The 20,329-nt window shown below is 43.4% G+C and overlaps 1 protein-coding gene and 1 pseudogene across 2 annotated transcripts in view; both read left to right on the plus strand.

Annotated features, from left to right (window-relative positions):
* LOC144499079 (protein kinase C-binding protein NELL2-like) overlaps positions 1 to 20,329 on the plus strand; it is a 272,572-nt gene that overhangs the window by 208,850 nt on the left and 43,393 nt on the right. The gene's annotated exons all lie outside the window — the stretch shown is intronic.
* LOC144499327 (U2 spliceosomal RNA) lies at positions 9,118 to 9,290 on the plus strand (annotated as a pseudogene).

A 20,329-nucleotide genomic window follows, 5' to 3' on the forward strand; every position in this document is an offset into this window, starting at 1 on the left:
TAGCTTTTAGCACAGTGTTTTTAAAACTAGTGCAGAAGTTCATGACGACTCAAATCACACTGAATGCAATTTGCACTTAAGGTTTTGCGATCTTTTGCACCAGTCACGCCAATAATCAGGGAGATTATAAAGGGCGGCACGGTGGCACAGTGGGCAGCATTGCTACCTCATAGTGCTAGGGACCTGGGTTCGATTCCCGGCTTGGGTCACTGTCTGTGTGGAGTTTGCATATTCTCCCTGTGTCTGCGTGGGTTTCCTCCGGGTGCTCCGGCTTCCTCCCACATTCAAAGATGTGCGGGTTAGGTGAATTGGCCATGCTAAAATTGCCCCTGAGTGTTAGCGGGGGCTAGCTAGGATAAATGAATGGGGTTATACGGATAGGGCCTGGGTGGGATTGTGGTCGGTACAGACTCGATTGGCTGAATGGCCTCTTTCTGCACTGTATGATTCTATGATTCTAAGATGCGTTTAGAAACCAGTATAATTCAAGCAGAGACTGTAGGCTGCATGAATAATTTGAGAACACAAATCTATTGCCGAAGTAGAAGTTGATGTGAAAGACTAGCATCACTGTTAGGTTAGTTTTAAAAATTGACTTGTGCCTGTTGATAATGGTGACCATGAGAGAAAACTGTTTTCGGGTTGGGCAAGACAGTACTGAGGTTTGGATAAGAGCAAAATACTGCGGATGCTGGAATCTGAAACAAAAACTGAAAATGCTGGAAAATCTCAGCAGGTCTGACAGCATCTGCGGAGAGAGAATAGAGCCAATGTTTCGAGTCTGGATGACCCTTCGTCAGAGCGGCTCTGACAAATTCACAGCCTGTGCGAGACGTAGTTTCTCCTCATCTCAGTTTTTAATCTACCGCCTCTCATCTTGAAACGTTGGCTCTATTCCCTCTCCACCGGTGTTGACTAAGGTCTGGAGTTCAATCATTAAGCAGAAGGAATAGTTGCACAAAGATGTTTCCTTTGTCATAAAGACAGGGTATGAGCTCTAATAGAACTGTTGACAGTACCGCAAATAGAAAAAGTGAGGAGCATTTAGTTTACATTTAAAAATCAACTAGAGACATCGGAACATAGGAATTAGGAACAGAAGTAGGCAAATTCAACCCTTCAAGCCTGCTCTGCTATACAATCAGATCATGACTGATCTCTCCCTGGTCTCAAATCCACCTCCCCACCTGTTTCCCCATATCCCTTTATCCCTTTTATTATTAGAAATATTCTATCTTCTTCTTGAAACCATTCAACGATTCAGACTCCACCGTGCTATGGGGCAGCGAAATCCACAAATTCACCACCCAATGCAAGAAGTAGTTCCTTCTCATCTCAGTTCTAAATCTACCGCCTCGCAACTGATACCTGTGACCTCTTGTTCGAGGTTGCCCCGCAAGAGGAAACATTTGTTCTCCATTTACTCTATCAATCCCTTTAAAAATTTTACATGCTTCAATCAGATTCCCTTTCATCCTTCTAAACTCCACCGAGTATAAGCCCAAACTGTTTAATCTCTCCTCATACGTCAACTAGCAGTAATGCAAAATGTGGTAAGTCATAGTTAGGCAGAAACAACATTGCAAATACATACAAAGTGGTTTTGGTCGCTAGCATAAACAACTTGCATTTACATCATACCAATTATGCAGAAGATATCTCAAGGCACGTTACAGGAAAACAAGGAATGAAGCATTTCTTAAAATTAATAAGTTCTAAAAGGATTTTTTAAAAATCACATGTTTTTTAGAGTATGAATGAAAAGAAGCAATGGATTTTGGATATAACCTCTCATCAAACAGATGGCACCACTTTGGACCTCACTGTTTATCAGACTGAGTTCAATCACTAGACACTTATGTTTTCCTATCTCTTTAAATGTATGCGTACTTGTACACTATGATGGACCCCTGGACAGCTGGAGAGACGGATAAAATTATTCCGTATTTTAGCATTTCTTTTGTTGGTGAAGAGGGCTCCCCTACTGTTTCATCGCACATGACCTAATTTCACATCCCAGACTGCACAATTCCTTTTCAATGTGATTTCAATAACCACAGGCATTGAATATTAGCCGTCGCATTGTGCAGTCCCGCAGATATGTGTCCTGTAAATTCTGGCAATTGATCTTTGTATTAAAGCAAATGAGAGTTCAATGGAAGATTCGTTTGAAAAGTGTGGCTCTTTAAATAGTTGAGGTGGCACGGTGGCACAGTGGCAAGCACTGCTGCCTCACAGCGCCAGAAACATGGGTTCGATTCTTGGCTCGGGTCACTGCCTGTGCGGAGCCTGCACATTCTCCCCGTGTCTGCGTGGGCTTCCTCTGGGTGCTCTGGTTTCCTCCCACAATCGGAAAGATGTTCTGGTTAGGTGCATTGGCCATTCTTAAATTCTCCCTCAGTGTACCCGAACAGGTGCCAGGCTGTGGCAACTGGGAAATTTTCACAGTAACTTCATTGCAGTGTTAACGTAAGCTTACTAATGACTAATAAATAAACTTAAACTGATTATCCCAATGTTCCTGGTTGGAAGAGGTTACACAACGTATGATTTAAGACATAAATTTACAAACTGCAATTGCAATTTTTTGCGAAAACTTAACCCCCCCCATAAAAGAATCTGCAGAGGATTGGCCTAAATTGCCTAGAAACGTAACTGTAATGTAACTGAAATATAAACAGAACTGCAAGAGGAGTTCTACAGATCAGGCAGTGCCCATTGGGAAAACCGGAGACAATTGACATTTCAGTAGAATACCTTTCCCAATAACTGAATGCAAATAACTTCACTGATACTATTCCTAGTCACACAGGGAAACATTTCAGTTGGACAACATTCATGAAGCAGTTCCACCATAATAATGTGTTTGCTCCAAGAGGTTGTTTGCTAAGGTTAACCTGATTTAAACTTTTTTTTAAAAACCCAAGACCAATCACATTTAAAAAAATGTAATCCTGAAACGCTATACAGAAATATGAGTGGATCTCAATGTTATATTCTAAAACTTTTAATGTACTTTAAACTAAAACAATCAGTTTGAGTCATTCATGTATTAGTTTTCTGAAGGGGGAGATGTTAATAAACATAGAAAAAGGTATTCCATCGGATTACAGATGACATTCTTCATAGAACGGCATGACACTAGGAAGTCCTGTGGACCAAAGGAACCTTGGCGTGTTTGTCCATAGATCTCTGAAGACGGAAGGGCATGTTACTAGGGTGGTGAAAAAGGCATATGGGACACTTGCCTTTATCGATCAAGGCATAGATTACAAAAGCAGGGAAGTCATGTTGGAGTTGCATAGAACTTTGGTGAGGCCACAGCTAGAGTACTGTGCGCAGTTCTAGTCGCCACATTTTTGAAAGGATGTGATTGCACTGGAGGAGGTGCAGAGGAGATTCACCAGGATGCTGCCTGGGATGGAACATTTAAGTTATGAAGCGAGGTTGGATAGACTTGGGTTGTTTTTGTTGGAGCAGACAAGATTGAGGGGCGACCTGATTGAGGTGTGCAAGATTAATGAGGGGCATAGACAGAGTGGATAGGTAGCAGCTGTTCCCCTTAGTTGAAGAGTCAATCACAAGGGAACATAGGTTCAAGGTGAGGGGCAGGAGGTTTAGGGGGGATTTGAGGAAAAACATTTTTACCCAGAGGGTGGTGACGGTCTGAAGTGCACTGCCTAGGAGGGTGGTGGAGGTGGGTGGCCTCACATCCTTTAAAAAGTACCTGGATGAGCACTTGCCACGTCTTAACATTCGAGGCTGTGGGCCAAGTGCTGGTAAATGGGATTAGACGGGAGTTCAGGTGTTTTTCGCATGTTGGTGCAGACTCGATGGGCTGAAGGGCCTCTTCCGTGCTGTATGATTCTATGATTCTTTAGACATGCAATTTCTCCATGTGAATTGAAAGAAACCAAATGATAAATTTGGAGTAATGCAAGTTGACTTTTTAAATAAAAAAGAGCTACTTTATGAGCTAACAGACAGGTTTCCAGTCTGAGTTTGCAAATATATTTATTTTGTAGCTGGAATGAAACAAGTGTTACACAGATTCAATTACTGGTCAAACACAAGTGTGCATTCACATATTGGAAATCCAAAGGGACTGCATTGGTCTTTCATACTTTCTAGGGAGGATTGTGCACCACTTGTTTGCGTTGAATTAGTTGCAGGTTTGCAAATACAAACCAACCCCTGGTTGATACCATCGGTTTTCTGTGGACATCAGATTTGTGAACCAATTCAATCTAATCATCTCCAAAACAAAAAAAATATATAGTTTCTTAATTGTTTTAATGTTTGTTTGGGTAATTAGGGGATTTTTCAACAATGCTATCTTGCCAGTAACGTGGCAGATCCCGTTGCAGTTATGGTCTATATTCATCCCAGTCAAATTAATGGGATGAAAGTCAGGTAGTTCTACAACCACTATTGGTTCAGGTGATCCATGGGCCCATTAATAGCTCACTTAAAAACCATTAATTTGGTTTTATGCAAATATGAAAAGATTAGCATGTATCAGGAATATCCAAATTTATTCAATAACCAAGGCTCCTACGGCAGCATCTCTCAAAACCACGTCTGCTAACACCTAGAAGGTAGCCATGATGCCGGCGTTGGACTGGGGTATGCACAGTAAGAAGTCTCACAACACCAGGTTAAAGTCCAACAGGTAACTCACTATCACTAACTTCTTGAACCACTGCAGTCTCTGAGGATTAGATAAATCTCACTAACTGTCCTAGCTGGAGACAATACACATCTCTTTAACCTGTGCTTAACCCTCTCTCCACTCACATTGTCTGTACTTTTAAGACTTGATTACCTGTAAAGACTCACATTCCAACCATTATCTTGTAAATTGAGTTTGTGTCTTTATATGCCCTGTTTGTGAACACAAGTCCTCACTCACCTGAAGAAGGAGCCTGAGGCTCCGAAAGCGAGAGCTGCCAAATAAACCTGTTTGGACTTTAACCTGGTGTTGTGAGACTTCTTACAACACCTAGAAGGACAAGAGCAGCAGATACCACCACCACCTGGAAGTTGCCCTCCAAGTCACTTACCAAACTCACTTGGAAATATATCACCATCCCTGGAGTATAAAAGCAGAGAAGTGTTGTTGCAATCGCATAGGGTGTTGGTGAGATCATATGCGGAGTATTGTGCCCAGTTTTGATCTCCTTATTTGAGGAAGGATGTGGTGGCATTGGAGGCAGTTCAGGGGAGGTTCACCAGATTGATTCCGGGGATGAAAGGGTTGACACATGAGGAGAGATTGAACAGTTTGGGCTTGTACTCGCTGGTGTTCAGAAGGATGAGAGGGGATCTGATTGAAGTATAAAAAAACTTAGAAGGGATTGATAAAGTAAATGTAGACTCAATTTTTCTTCATATGGGGCAATCTAGAACAAGAGATCACAGGTACAGGTTGAGAGGCAGTAGATTTAAAACTGAGATGAGGAGAAACTACTTGTCGCAGAGGGTGGTGAATTTGTGGAACTCGCTGCCCCATAATGCAGGGGAGACAGAATTGTTGAATGGTTTCAAGAAGGAGATAGATATATTTCTAATAAAATAAGGAATAAAGTTGGGGAGGTGGATTTGAGACCAGGGAGAGATCAGCCATGATCTGATTGAATGGTGGAGCAGGCTCGAAAGGCTGAATTTGCCTACTTCTGCTCTTGATTCCAATGTTCCTATGTTCACTGTCGCTGGGTCAAATTCCTAGAACTCTCTCCCTAACAGCACTGTGGGCGTGCCTAATCCCCAGAGACTGCAGTGGTTCAAGAAGGCAGCTCACCACCATCTTCTCAAGGGATGAGCAATAAGAGCTGGCCTAGCCAGTGACGCCCACATCCCATAAATCAATAAAATAAACTTGATCTTAAAATGAATTCATGATTCATCTCATGCTCTTTGCGATGAAGATAATATGATGCATCTACTTTGATTTTATATATATATATAATATATATATCACATGTGCTTTGTAAATGTGACAAAATCCTAATGAGGAATGATCTCAGTAACAAGCTGCAATTATTTTTTGTTGCATTGTGTGTAGATTAATTAGTGAGTGTTCTAAAATTGGTCATGGGAAAAAAACTGTAGACCATTGAAATCCCACAAACTCCTGCTTTTGAACATCTGATGTTAATTGGGAACAGCTGCTTCTGCTTATGTTTAGAATGGATGAGATCTGCCTGTGAGCAGTGTACAAATTTGGACTCGATTCTCTGGAGGTTTTCTCCTTGCTTTTGGAAATTATGCAAAATGTTGTGCATTTCGTTCCAATTTAGAAAGCCCAACACCTAAAGTTAAACTTATTTATTATCACAAGTAGGCTTACATTAACACTGCAATGAAGTTACTGTGAAAATTCCCCAGTTGCCACAGTCTGGCGCCTGTTTGGGTACACTGAGGGAGAATTTAGCATGGCCAATGCACCTAACCAGCACGTCTTTCAGATTGTGGGAGGAAACTGGAGCACCCGGAGGAAACTCATGCAGGCACGGGGAGAACATGCAGAGTTCGCACAGACAATGACCCAAGCCGAGAATCGAACCCGGGTCCCTGGCATTGTGAGGCAGCAGTGCTAATCACTTGTCTACATTTGCCAAACTGTACACTCTCTGAATTAAACTATGCATTAAGTAGCAATACAATTTCCCAATCTCCATACAGGTAAACCTGTGCACATTCACCTCCTTTCGTCAATTCTTTTTAAATTCACTCATGGGGCATGGGCGTTGCTGGCTGGCCAGCATTTATTGCCCATCCCTAGGAGGGCAGTTGTGAGTCAACCACATTGTTGTGGTTCTGGAGTCACATGTAGGCCAGACCAGGTAAGAACAGGCATATTTCCTTCCCTAAAGACATTAGTGAACCAGATGGGTTTTTCCTGACAATTGACAATGGTTTCATGGTCATCGACAGATTCTTAATTCCAGATATTTTTTATTGAATTCAAGTTCCACCAGCTGCCATGGCAGGATTCGAACCCGGGTCCCCAGAACATTAGCTGAGATTCTGGATTAATAGTCTAGTGATAATACCACTAGGCCATCACCTTCCCTCCTGTGCTCATCAACGCAAGCCCCAGGGAATGGAACCTTTCCATGTTGATGCACCAGTGTAAGTATCAAAATACTCACAAGCCAGGTGGAACACATTAAATGCAGGTAAAAGCTGCTTCTATTCCGCTCCAATATCAGAAGAGCGGCTTTAGCATCCAAACATCACCTACCCTTCCCTACGAACACTGATAGACTCACTGAAACTCGGAAACACAACTTGTGCATTTATTTTGTCTAGATGTCGGTGGGCTGAGATATTTTGAGAGAGGCTATTGCCTCCATGAGAACAATCATAGAATCCGCTACAGTGCAGAACAGGCCATTCAGCCCATTGAGTCTGCTCTGACTCTCCCCCACCCTATCAACCCAACACTACATATTTCTCATGGCTAATGTATCTAACCTACAGATCTTTGGACATTAAGGGACAATTTATCATGGCTAATTCACCTGACCAGCACATCTTTGGACTGTGGGAGGAAACCAGAGCACCCGGTGGAAACTCACAGAGTCACAGGGAGAACATGCAGACTCCATACAGACAGTGAACTGAGGCTGGAATTGAACCCGGGTCCCAGGTGCTGTGAGGCAGCAGTGCTAATCCTTCAATTCTATAAATTATTTCAGAAAAAAATTCCATAAATTAAGGCATCGATGGTCAGATGTTTTGAATATTAAGGATTAACTGAGGAATTGGGATGTTGTGTCAACTCTGATGGATTCCATTGCCTCATTGCTAGACCAATCCGAGGTCAGAGCACCAAGATCAATCAGTACCAGGATGTTACTCTAGTTGATGCGTTTAGGATGATTAAAATAGTTGGTGACATAGATGGAGAGAAACTATTTTTACTTGTGGGACACAACAAGAGGAAACCCACACAGACACGGGGACAATGTGCACTCTGCAGACAGTGACCCAAGCAGGAATCAAACCCAGGTCCCTGGTGCTGTGAGGCAGCAGTGCTAACCACTGTGCCACCGTGCCACCCTGTAAAGGAGTAAAGGAGCAAATATCCTTTGTGTCCTTTCCATACTCTAATGGAAAGATTTTTTGATGATAAAAGCACTATTTGGTGCATGTTATTGTCATATCTTTAGAGCAGTGCTTAGAAATTCCTGACTTTATATATTTTCTAAATGACCTGGCATCTGTGAAACAAGAATCATTTAGTGCCACATATACACAATATTCAAAATATCTGACCATCGATCCTGTAATTTATGGAATTTATTTCTGAAATAATTTATAGAGTTGAAGGATTAAGTGAGGAACTGGGATATTGTGTTAACTCTGATGGATTCCATTGCCTCATTGCTTGACCAATCCTGGGTCAGAGCACCAAGTATCAATATCAGTATCAGGATGTTATTCTAGTTGATATGTTTAGGACCGCACAGTGGCATAACGGTTAGCACTGCTATCTCACAGTGCCAGGAACCCGGGTTCGATTCCTGGCTTGGGTCACTGGCTGCATAGAGTTTGCACATTCTCCCCGTGTCTGCGTGGGTTTCCTCCAGGTGCTCTAGTTTCTTCCCACAGTCCAAAAATGTATGGGTTAGGTGGATTGGTCATGCTAAATTGCCCCTTAGCGTCAGGGGATTAGAAGGGTAAATGTATGGGGTTATGGGGATAGAGCCTGGGTGGGATTGTGGTTGGTGTAGACTTGATGGGCTGAATGGCTTCCTTTTGCACTGTTGGATTCTAGGTGGGATAGATGGAGAGAAACTATTTTAACTTATGGGACACAACAAGACACGGGTGGCACGGTGGTTAACACTGCTGCCTCACAGCGCCAGGGACCCGGGTTTGATTCCCGGCTTGAGTCACTGTGCGGAGTCTGCATGTTCTCCCTGTGACTACGCGAGTTTCCTGTGGGTGCTCCAGTTTCCTCCCACACAGCAAATATATGTGGGTTTGGTTAATTAGCCATGCTAAGTTGCCCCTTAGTGTGAGGGGGACTAGCAGGATAAGTGTGGTGAACCATAGATGGTTTCCACTATGGGTACTGAACCATAGATGGTTAGCACTATGGGTATGATCGCTTCTCGGCCTTTTGGCTAAGATCAAGTGTAGTATGGTCGGCAGCCCATGGTCGGCCGCACTTGGTTGAGGTAATTAGGTTACACTGAAGCTTCATATGTTTCATATGAAGCAATTTTTTAAAGCGGCATCTCGGCCTTTTGGCTAAGATGCAAATGAGCTCAAGTCTTGGAGGAGGAACCTCCCCCTTCTCAAATCAGCTTGGCTCATGTAGATCAGGCCCAGGACAGGGTGGTTTGGTCGCTCGCCCTGTCTTGTCAGCCTGGGTCTGAAATGTCTCAACTTGTTGAGACTCTGAATTGGATTTGATTTGATTGAATTGGAAAAGTATTTAAAAAAACTTGTACATATGTTACTGTTGTCACTGTTGGGGTTAGGGTTGGGGTGTTCTACCTGTTGGTATTGTTCTGTGGTACACTCCGGTTGGCTCCGCCTACCTGTAGGAGTATAAAGGTCATTGCACTGCCGGGTGACCCTTTAGTCTGGGATTGTATTGTTATATAGTATGCTCCATTCTTGTTACTAATAAAAGCCTTTATTTCCCGGGTACGATCCAGCCTCCCGAGTGATTTAATCGCGCATCAGTAAGTAAATGGGGTTACAGAGATAGGGCCTGGGTAGAATTATTGTGATGGAGGCTTGGTGATCCAAATGGCCTCCTTCTGGACTGTAGGGATTTTATGATTCATTCTTTTACGAAGAACACATGGCTTTAATATTTAAGCTAAGCTGTTCAGGGGTGATTTTGGAAGAAATTCTTCACAGAAAAGGTAGTGGAAATCTGAAACTCTCCTTTGCCCCTCCCCCCCTGGTCCCTGAACCCCCCCAATAAAGCTTGGAGGCCAAATGAAAATTGCAAACTCTGATCAATAAATTCCATTACCTGAACAACAACTAGGTAGGTGGAGTTAAGGTATTGACCAGACATGATCGAATTAAATGGCACAACATTCTAGTAAATCTCCTGTGCATCCTTCCCACGCTCTGACGGAAAGGATTTCCAATGACGGAAGCAAAATGTGAAGCATATTATTTAAGGAAGGGAATTTCTAAGCACTATTCTAAAGATATGATAAGAATTTGTGTATTTTCAAAATGACCACGTATCAGTGAAGCAGGAATTACTTGGAAACTATCTGACCATCAACGCCACAATTTATGTACAGAACTGAAGTATTAACAGAGCAACTGGGATATTGCGTCAACCCTAATAGATTCTATTCTCCAATTTGAAAAAAAAATGGTCATTGAATGTTAAACATCGTATGATTGCTAAGCCTGGATTAATGCTGGGAAATTGTTGTAGGTTGCTGGCATTTCTGCTTGCTGGAGTGTGAAGACTATTCATCATGGTTAATTAGTTCTGCTGAATTATTATCTCCAATTGTTTTAAAATGACATTTTGCAGAAGTGCAGCCTACTTCTGAAGAGGCTGCATGCTGATAAATTGATGTGTGTCACCATCGCTGGCAGTGTTTTAGGGACCGCCTCACATCATGGGCGCCCCCCTGAATTGATTTATTATTGTCACCTGTCTTGGAATCCAGTGAAAAGTGGTTAGCACTGCTGCCTCACAGTGCCAGGGACCTGGGTTCGATTCCCGGCTTGGGTTACTGGCTGTGTAGAGTTTGTACGTTCTCCCCATGTCTACATGGGTTTCCTCCGGCTGCTCCGGTTTCCTCCCACACTCTGAAAGATGTGCTGGTTAGGTGCATTGACCCGAACAGGCGCTGGAGTGTGGCGACGAGGGGAATTTCACAGTAACTTCATTGCAGTGTTAATGTAAGCCTTACTTGTGACTAATAAAGAAATAAAAATAAAATAATAAAAAGTATTGTTTCTTAAGCGCTATACAGACAAACCATTCTTAGAGTACATGTGGGAGAAGGAAAGGAGAGGGTACAGAATATCCACTCCCCTCCGCCCTTCCCCCTCCCCCCCCAGCGGTGTGACATCACGCTGGTGCGAGTCACCACTGGTTTTCAGATGTGAAAACCAGTCATGATGACCACGTTTGTGGTGTGGAGGTGTCGATGGGCCCTGGGGGTTGAGGGACAAGGCTGAACATTGCCCCCTGGCACAGGGGGATTAGCAGGGTAAATACAGGAATGGGTGGGGTGGGGCGGTGGGCCTGGTTAAGATGCTCTGTCGGAGAGTCAGTGCAGACTCGATGGGCTGAATGGCCTTCTTCCGCACTGTGGGGATTCTGTGACTCAATCTCAGTTGACCAGGTATTTTTCCTACACTGGATATCACGAATATATTGCACCAGCTGTTCCGAATGACCCAATACATGCATGTGTACGTGAGGAAGTAACCAGTGAGAGAATAATGAATTATTGAAGTTTACCGCACAGAATCTATGTTAGCCCTTCCCGCTTTCAAATGCATATCCATTTTCTCCTTTAGAAGATGTTATAGCCTCAATATTAATCTTTCCCAGTGGATAAATATTCCAATGGCTTGTTATAAAGTCATGTATCCTGGAAGTTCTCAAATTGACAATCCTTTTTATGTCCTGCCTTGAGGAAATATTCTTTATTTAGTCAGTCTATCAAAACCCTTCATAATTTTATAAATCTTGGATCTACATTTCACTGGGAATAGATCAATATCTTCAATCACTCCTCATTGTAACAATAGCTGCTCACCAAGGTGTTCGAGCTTTATGAAAGCGTCGGTGTCTGAGTTAGACAGGTATGGCAGGCATGGTTTCAAACCCCCTTCAAGAGACCTAAACACACAGGCCAGAATCTTACGGTCATTCACGCCGGCAGAATTTTCCCATCCTGCTGCAGTGGATGGAGATCTAATTTTCCGACCTTGCTGCAGCGAGGGTGTGGCGTGATCGGCTAGTAAGATCATGCCCACAATCTAGGCTAAAACGTCAGTGTGGTACCGAGGGAGTCAGGGCTGCTTCCTTTTGGACGAAACATTGAACTATGGCCCCATTTTCTCTCTTGGTGTACGTAAAAGATCCCATGACACTAGTGGAAAAGCATGGGGTTTCTACTGTTGGCCTGGCCAATATTCAGCCCTCAAATCACTGCCCATCCTTTGAGAAGGTGGTGGTGAGCCTCCATCTTGAACTGTTCTGTTCGGGGTTCCTGTATTTTGTCCTTGTCCCAAGTCAGGACAGTGTGTGGCTTGGAGGGGAACTTACAGGTGGTGGTGTCTCCATACATCTGCTGCCTTTGTCCTATATAAAAGCACTACCATAAATTCAACTTTGTTATTTTAGCATCCCGGTGAATCTCTGCTCTGCACTCTTCATAGCTTTGATGTTCTTTCTATGATACAGCTCCCAGAATGGTGTTACCATCACAGGATCCCCCACTGTTGCTATCCTTGGGGTTACTGTTGACCAGAAACTCAACTGGACTAACCACATATACAGTGGGGCTATAAGAGCAGGTTAGAGGCTAGGCTTCCTGAAGCCTATCCGCCATCTACAAGGCACAAGTCACAAGTGTGATGGAATATTCCCCACTTGCCTGGATGGGTGCAGCTCCAACAACACTCAAGAAGCTTGACACCATCCAGGACAAAGCAGCCCACTTGATTGGCACCGCATCTACAAACATCCACTCCCTCCACCGCCAACGCTCCGTAGCAGCAGTGTGTACTATCTACAAGATGCACTGCAGGAATTCACCAAAGATCCTTAGACAGCACCTTCCAAATGCATGAACAATTCCATCCAGAAGGACAAAGTCAGCAGATACATGGGAACACCACCACCTGCAAATTCCCCTCCAAGCCACTCACCATCCTGACTTGGAAATATATCGCCGTTCCTTCACAGTCGCTGGGTCAAAATCCTGGAATTCTGTCCCTAACGGCATTGTGGGTAAACATGTGGACTGCAGCGTTTCAAGAAGGCAGCTCACCACTACCTTTTCAAGGGCAACTAGGGATGGGCAATAGATGCTGACCAACCAGCGACGACCATGTCCCACGAATGAATAAAACAAAAAGAACTGCACTTGGTATTGTAACTGTCCCCTGATTGTTTTATGACCCGATTTATAAAGTCCTTATTCAACAAGGTATAACTTTACAGCAAGAAAAAAATATTAAAAAATGGAAGTTCAGGTCAGTTCAGGATTTTCAAGATCATTTCAATCTCTGAGGACTTCAGCAGTGCACCTTGGCGCAGCGTGGAATTACTGATAGCGACTTCTGGAATGAACTATTTAACTGTGTATGTGCAGATGCCAGAAGCCACTGTCGGTTTCACAGAATAGTGATAGTATTTGCTGATAATTTCGTTGTTCTTACAGCTGCAAATTCTCTGACCTCCCCTCAGCGTGTTTCTTGGTAGCGGGAGATGGCATGCCATTTGCTGTCGGTGGGATCTTCTGGTCCGGCTGCTGTCAAGGAGAATTCCCATTGAAGCCATCCCATGCCACAAGGAAACCCATGGCAGGGGAGTGCCGCTGGTGGGTCCAGAGAATCCCACTGGCGTGAACGACTAGAGAATTCTGGCCAAAAGCTCAACAGGTGAATGGCCCTATCTGTACATCAACTTAATTAAAATACTTTGCTTTGTCACATTTGAACCAGCACGTAGATTCGGCCTGGTTGGAACAAATTGGTACGAATGTTGCTATGCTCTTAAGGTACTTCAATTAACATTTTAAAAAATTCATTCATGGGACATAGGTATCACTGGCTGGGCCAGCATTTATTGTCCATCCCTAATTGCCCTTGTTCAGAGGGCAGTTGAGAGTCAACCACATTACTGTGGCTCTGGAGTCACAGGTAGGCCAGACCAAGGTAAGGACGGCAGATTTCCTTCCCTGAAGTGAACCAGATGGGTTTTTCCGACGATCGACCACGGTTTCATGGTCATCAGTAGATTCCTAATTCCAGATATGTTTTATTGAATTCAAATTCCACCATTTGCTGTGGCGGGATTTGAACCCGGAACATTAGCTGAGTTTCTGGATTAATAATCTAGCGATAATACCACTCAGCCATCGCCTTTTGCAGAAAGTGTTGTTAAATAGAGTGTTACACAAAAAGCTTCCCAGTTTATTTCCAGCTTTAGAACTAAAGTGGCATACTCCATGGGCGGGATTTTCCAGCCGCACTCACCCCAAGACTGAAAATTCCCACCTGAAGTCAACGGACCTTTGCATGATCTGCCGAACTTTCTGTCGTGTCTGCTACGATTCCCATGGCGGGCAAGACGGGAAAATTCCGCCCCCTGCATTACAAACTGACACCATTCGACTGATCGTTCTGCATTGTGTACGCTACTCTTTAATATTTCTAAATTCTTTACGGGCAGTAATATTTTCAGATTTCACTAAAAACAAAATCTTGTGCGGCAGTAACTTGACATGTAACAGTTAATAAGCAGAACTGCTAACAAGAGTCCTTTGTCTCTAATTACTGTAGTCTAGGCAAGTTAGTTATTTTCAATATCTCGGTGGAGAGGCGCACTTTACATTAATATCTTTTCCACCTCAGCAACATTCTACTATAGTTGCCTTTTAAAAAAAATATTCAAAGCAAAGTTATTCATCTGACCTAAAGAAAAGAGACAATTACCTGTAGGACTTTTTTACCTGCCGTGCAATAGTTACATTTTACCCTTGTCACTACAAACACTTTGCAATGTTTATTACATGTTAAATCGCAGCGCATAAAAATGCCTCGTGTATTACAGTGTTTGGAGCCAAGCGTTTGCTCAACAGATCTCAGCACACTGCTCATCTGCAAATAGTGTCAACTAAATTAGATTTATAGTTCAATTGGATCTCACAAACTGAGGAAATGACAGCTTCATTAGGTTCTGTTGAGCAGATCACCTCATCCCATCTCTAGTTAAAATTTTGACGCGAGACTAAGCAAATTTAATACAGAAATCAGCAGATTTCAGCTTCCGAAATAAAGATACTGTTCGCATGCTTTAAAAGCATATTACTGAAGTGATTATTGATCCTTGGCGCAAGTGATATAACGCCAGTAATTAATTACATTGATCAAAGAATAACTGACATTTAATGACAGCTTAATTTAGGGAGCATGTAAAGCACTGCTACTATTAGGCCATACATAATTTTGATGGTGTGTGAAAATACTACAGCAGCAAAAATAATTCTCATTAAAATGCAAATAGCCTGAGCTGACAAAATCGGTATTTTCTATATTATTTGAAATATAGACAGAATGCGCACATTTTGTAATTTTAATGATTTACCAATTCAGACTTATTTTTAGCAAGTCTCCCCACAGCAGTGGAGTAAAAAAAAGTGATCGAGAGATTTAGACAGGAAACAAAATGCATTTTATTCAATGGCAGACATTTTTTAAAAAAGGTATGGCCTGAACTAGCAGCCAACTGGAGATCTGGGCTCGCAAGCTAGACCTCGATATTTGCAACTTGCCAAAATAAAATACATGGGCCAATTCTATCCTAACCCTTTCCCTGTCAGAAAATTGAGGGGCGATCAGGTGCAATGGTTTGAAGTTTTATACCTCATCCGACTTGCCTTCCATTCAAGTCAGCAAAACCAATGTTCCACAGAAACCCAACTTTCCCACCGGAATATTAGGTTAAAATGATCCATTAAACTTCCTGAACTTTAAAGCAAGCAAAATGGGACCACTCAGTGCTGTATTGTCCCATTAACCAAACACAGAATCATAGAATCCCTACAGTGCAGAAGGAGCCATTTGGCTTATTGAGTCTGCACCGACTCTTACCCAAGCTTACCCCATAACCCTACATATTTGTCTCACTATTCCCCCTAACCTGCACATCTTGGGACACTAAGGGGCAATTATACATGGCCAATCCACCTAACCCACACATTTTTGGACTGTGGGAGGAAACCAGAGCACCCAGAGGAAACTCATGCAGTAACAGGGAGAAGGCGCAAACTCCACACAGACAGTCACCCAAGGCTGGAATAGAACGTGGGTCCCTGGAGCTGTGAGGCAGCAGTGCGAACTATTATTACCACCTTACCACCTTAGTTTGGTGTTTGCCACAAGTCATCGCTAAATCTTACCCCAGCTTTAAATTATTTTCCTAATTGAGACAAATACCAAGGATGGTGCTCTAAGCACTAGCTGAGCCACGTCACTATCAACTATGATTCCAATCTTAAGTCCCGTGGCAGGGATTCTCCAATCTCACCTGCGCTGGGATCCGGTCTCACTGCTGTGAACAGAGATTTGCCTAGGCACCAAATTTTCCATGAGACGTCAGAGACCAGAGAATTCTGGCCGGGATGTTGCACGTCACATTTCAACATGACTGCGTCTCAAAACTGCGTCGCACTTTGGTCTCAAATTCCCAAGGAACTGTTTCAAAAAACAGGTCGATATTCATTTTATCTCAACGCATCTCAGACAAATTTTAACCACGAATTCTGTGGTACCGTTAGCATTGGTGTTCTATTTGTGTTTTATAATTAATTCCATGTCTCCATGTCTTCACAAACCTTTACCCCAATGCATCGGCTACGACCCCTCATAACTGCATTCAGAAAATGAATGCCTGGTTGTCTGAAGATTAAGAGATACTAGTTAAAAGCAAATTTATGCAGATGCTGGAATCTGAAACCAAAAGAGAAAACGCTGGAAAATCTCAGCAGGTCTGGCAGTATCTGTAAGGAGAGAAAAGAGCTGACGTTTCAAGTCCAGACGACCCTTTGTCAAAGCTAAAAGGCATAGAAAGTGGGAGATATTTATACTGCAGAGTGAGAGAATGAAAGATGAGTCATAGCCACAAAAACAAGGGGAAAGGCTGCTAACGGCAGCCCAAAGAGGGAATAAAGGTGTGAATGGCCAAATGGCAGAGAAACTGAAATCAGAGGGTAAACTCATAGAGGTTAGAGTCATAGAGGTTTATAGCATGGAAACAGGCCCTTTGGCCCAACTTATCCATGCCGCCCGAAGCTAGTCCCAATTGCCTGCATTTGGCCCATATCCCTCTATACCCATCTTACCCGTGTAACTGTCTAAGTGCTTTTAAAAAGACAACATTGTACCCGCCTCTACTATTACCTCTGGCAGCTTGTTCCAGACACTCACTACCCTCTGTGTGAAAAAACGCCCCTTTGGATCCTTTTGTATCTCTCCCCTCTCACCTTAACCTATGCCCTCTAGTTTTAGACTCCCCTACCTTTGGGAAAGGATATTGACTATCTAGCTGATCTATGCCCCTCATTATTTTATAGACCTCTATAAGATCACCCCTCAGCCTCCTACGCTCTGGAGAGAAAATCTACCCAGTCTATCCAGCCTCTCATTATATCTCAAACCATCAAATCCCGGTAGCATCCTAGTAAGTCTCTTCTGCACTCTTTCTAGTTTAATAATATCCTTTCTATAATAGGGTGACCAGAACTGTACACAGTATTCCAATTGTGGCCTTACCAATGTCTTGTACAACTTTAACAAGACGTCCCAACTCCTGTATTCAATGTTCTGACCAATGAAACCTATGGTTCCATGGTAAACTGTGACAGATGAAGATGTGGGGGGATGGGTGAGAGAGGCAAAACGGAGAAAAAGGGGGAATGGGGAAGCAATTTTACCTTAAGAGATACTAGTGATTGGTTCCATGGTTTATCACTTAATTCCTATTTCTCATGTGGTGGTCAGCTGGTTGTGTTCGAAGCTGCAGTCATTTAGAAAATGACTGTCTATAATTATCTCTCACTCCAGCATTTTTCTTTGTTTTCAAGCAGCTGATATCTGCTTACTATATGTAGAATAGAAACATTCAAACCCTGTCTCATTTTAATTACAATAACAGTTTGCCATTATAAAGCACACTAAAGAATGTGTTACATTGTGTATGGCATGGTGGCACAGTGGTTAGCACTGCAGACTCACAGCACCAGGAGCCCAGGTTCAATTCCTGGCTTGGGTGACTGGAGCTTGCATGTTTTCCCACAGCCAAAGTCTGAAGATGTGCAGGTTAGGTGGATTGGCCAGACTAAATTTTATCCCTTTAGCTTCCCAAGATGTGTCGACTCGGGGGAGTGGCAGGGTAAATACATCGAGTTTTGGGAAGAGGGCCTGGGTAAGATGCTCTGTCGGAGAGTTGGTGCAGACTCGATGGACTGAATGGCCTCCTCCTGCACGGTAGGAATTCTATGATTCTCGGAGGAGGGCTGGAAAATCCCACCTGAGGTGAATGAATCTTTCCATGGTATGCCCCTCGCCTGCTGCGATTCCCATGGTGGGCAGAACGGGAAAATTCACCCCAATATGTCACATATTTATTTACCATTTATAGAGCCATAGGGTGGGATTTTCTGACCACGCTCACTCCAAAATCGGAAAATCCCGCCCAAGGTCAATGGACCTTTGCATGGACCCTCCTTCCCCGCCCGCCATGATTCCCATGGCAGGCGGGATGGGAAAATTTCCCCAATAGAGTCATTCATACAATGCAGAAAAGGCCCTTCGGCCCATCGAGTCTGCACCAACAATACTACCACTAAAGGCACGCTAATTACATATTCCTGCACCTGTCCCCATATCCTTGAACGTTATGATATTTCAAGTGCTCATCCAAATATTTTTTAAAGGTTGGAAGGTCTCTGGTCTCGAATACCTGCCCAGCCAGTGCATTCCAGATTCCCACCACCCTCTAAATAAAAAAGTTTTTTCTCTCAAATCCCCTCTGAATCTCCTGCCCCTTACCCTAAAACTATGTCCCTTTGTGATTGATCCCTCAACCAAGGGGAACAGCTGCTCCCTGTTCATACCTCATAATCTTATACATAAGTGTGGTTCATAAATATGTATGTTTCAAAGACATTCTTGGCATGGCTAATTAAACCTGGTGTAAATTGGTTTGGTTCATTTGTTGCAATCTCATCTCTGTATCAAAAGCAGTGGGCTTAATCCACACAGTAAAGACAAGTCCTTAATCCGAGTCGATACCTCAGCGCAGAACTGAGGACGTGCTGCATTGTGGAAAGTACAATCTTTTAGATGAAATATTCTGTGGCACTGTTCAAAGAATAATAGGGAGTTCCCCCAGATTCCTGGCCAGCATTTATCCCCCAATCAATGCTGTCAAAAAGATTATTTGTTCCACTGCCGTTTGTGGGATCTTGCCATGCACACAATGGTTCAATTGCTTTTTTCGATGTTTCAAAAGTAATTGATTGAAGTGCTTGAAATATCCTGTGGAAATGAAAGAAATGATATAATCATAAAACCCCGACAGAACAGAAGGAGGCCATTCGGCCCATCAAGTCTGCACCAACCACAATCCCACCCAGGTCCCATCCCTATAACCCCATGCATTTACCCTAGCTAGTCTCCCTGACTCTAAGGGGCAAGTTATCATGGCCAATCAACCTAAATGTGGAGATGCCGGCGTTGGACTGGAGTAAACACAATAAGAAGTTTAACAGCACCAGGTTAAAGTCCAACAGGTTTATTTGGTAGCAAAAGCCACACCTGTGGTGTGGCTTTTGCTACCAAATAAACCTGTTGGACTTTAACCTGGTGTTGTTAAACTTCTTACAATCAACCTAACCCATACTTCTTTAGATTGTGGGAGGAAACCGGAGTATCTGGAGGAAACCCACGCAAACTCCACACAGACAGGCACCCAAGGCAGGAATTGAACCCAGGTCCCTGGCACTATGAGGCAGCAGTGCTAATCATTGTGCCACTGTAAGGGGGGAGGAGGGGGGCGGGACGGAGGGAGGGCACCCCTGCTAAAATAGAACACCTCCCTTTTTTCTTACCCTATCCTTTCCCTCCCCTCCTCCAACCTGCCCAAACACTGCCTGCCCAAGACCCCAGACTTGTCTGTCTGCAGTGATCCATGAGCTGCCTTCCTCCTCCTCTTGCAGCCTTGGCAGTGCCCAATGATGTGCTCTTGGCACTGCCAGGACTGATGGAGATGCCAGCCACCCAGATGATGAAGGTTATAAGTAAGGCATTTAATATCGCAGTAAGCCAGATTTACAGCCTGCAATGGCACCTGCTAATTAAAGATAATCCAGAGAATCAGAAAGCAGCCTGAACATTTATTATCGTTTTATATTCGACTTAATAAAAATGTTTGTCTGCCATCCCATGCGATAAGAATCCATTTTGACTTGCTATAAAAGTTTAATGTTGAGTGCTACAATCTTCAGGAAGTAAAGTCGGATGATAGTGCACCACTGAGCAATTGCCATCTGGGTCATGTACACATTGATGTCAGATATTGTAA

This window comes from Mustelus asterias, chromosome 9 (assembly GCF_964213995.1).
Source record: "Mustelus asterias chromosome 9, sMusAst1.hap1.1, whole genome shotgun sequence".
Classification (NCBI taxonomy): Eukaryota; Metazoa; Chordata; class Chondrichthyes; order Carcharhiniformes; family Triakidae; genus Mustelus; species Mustelus asterias.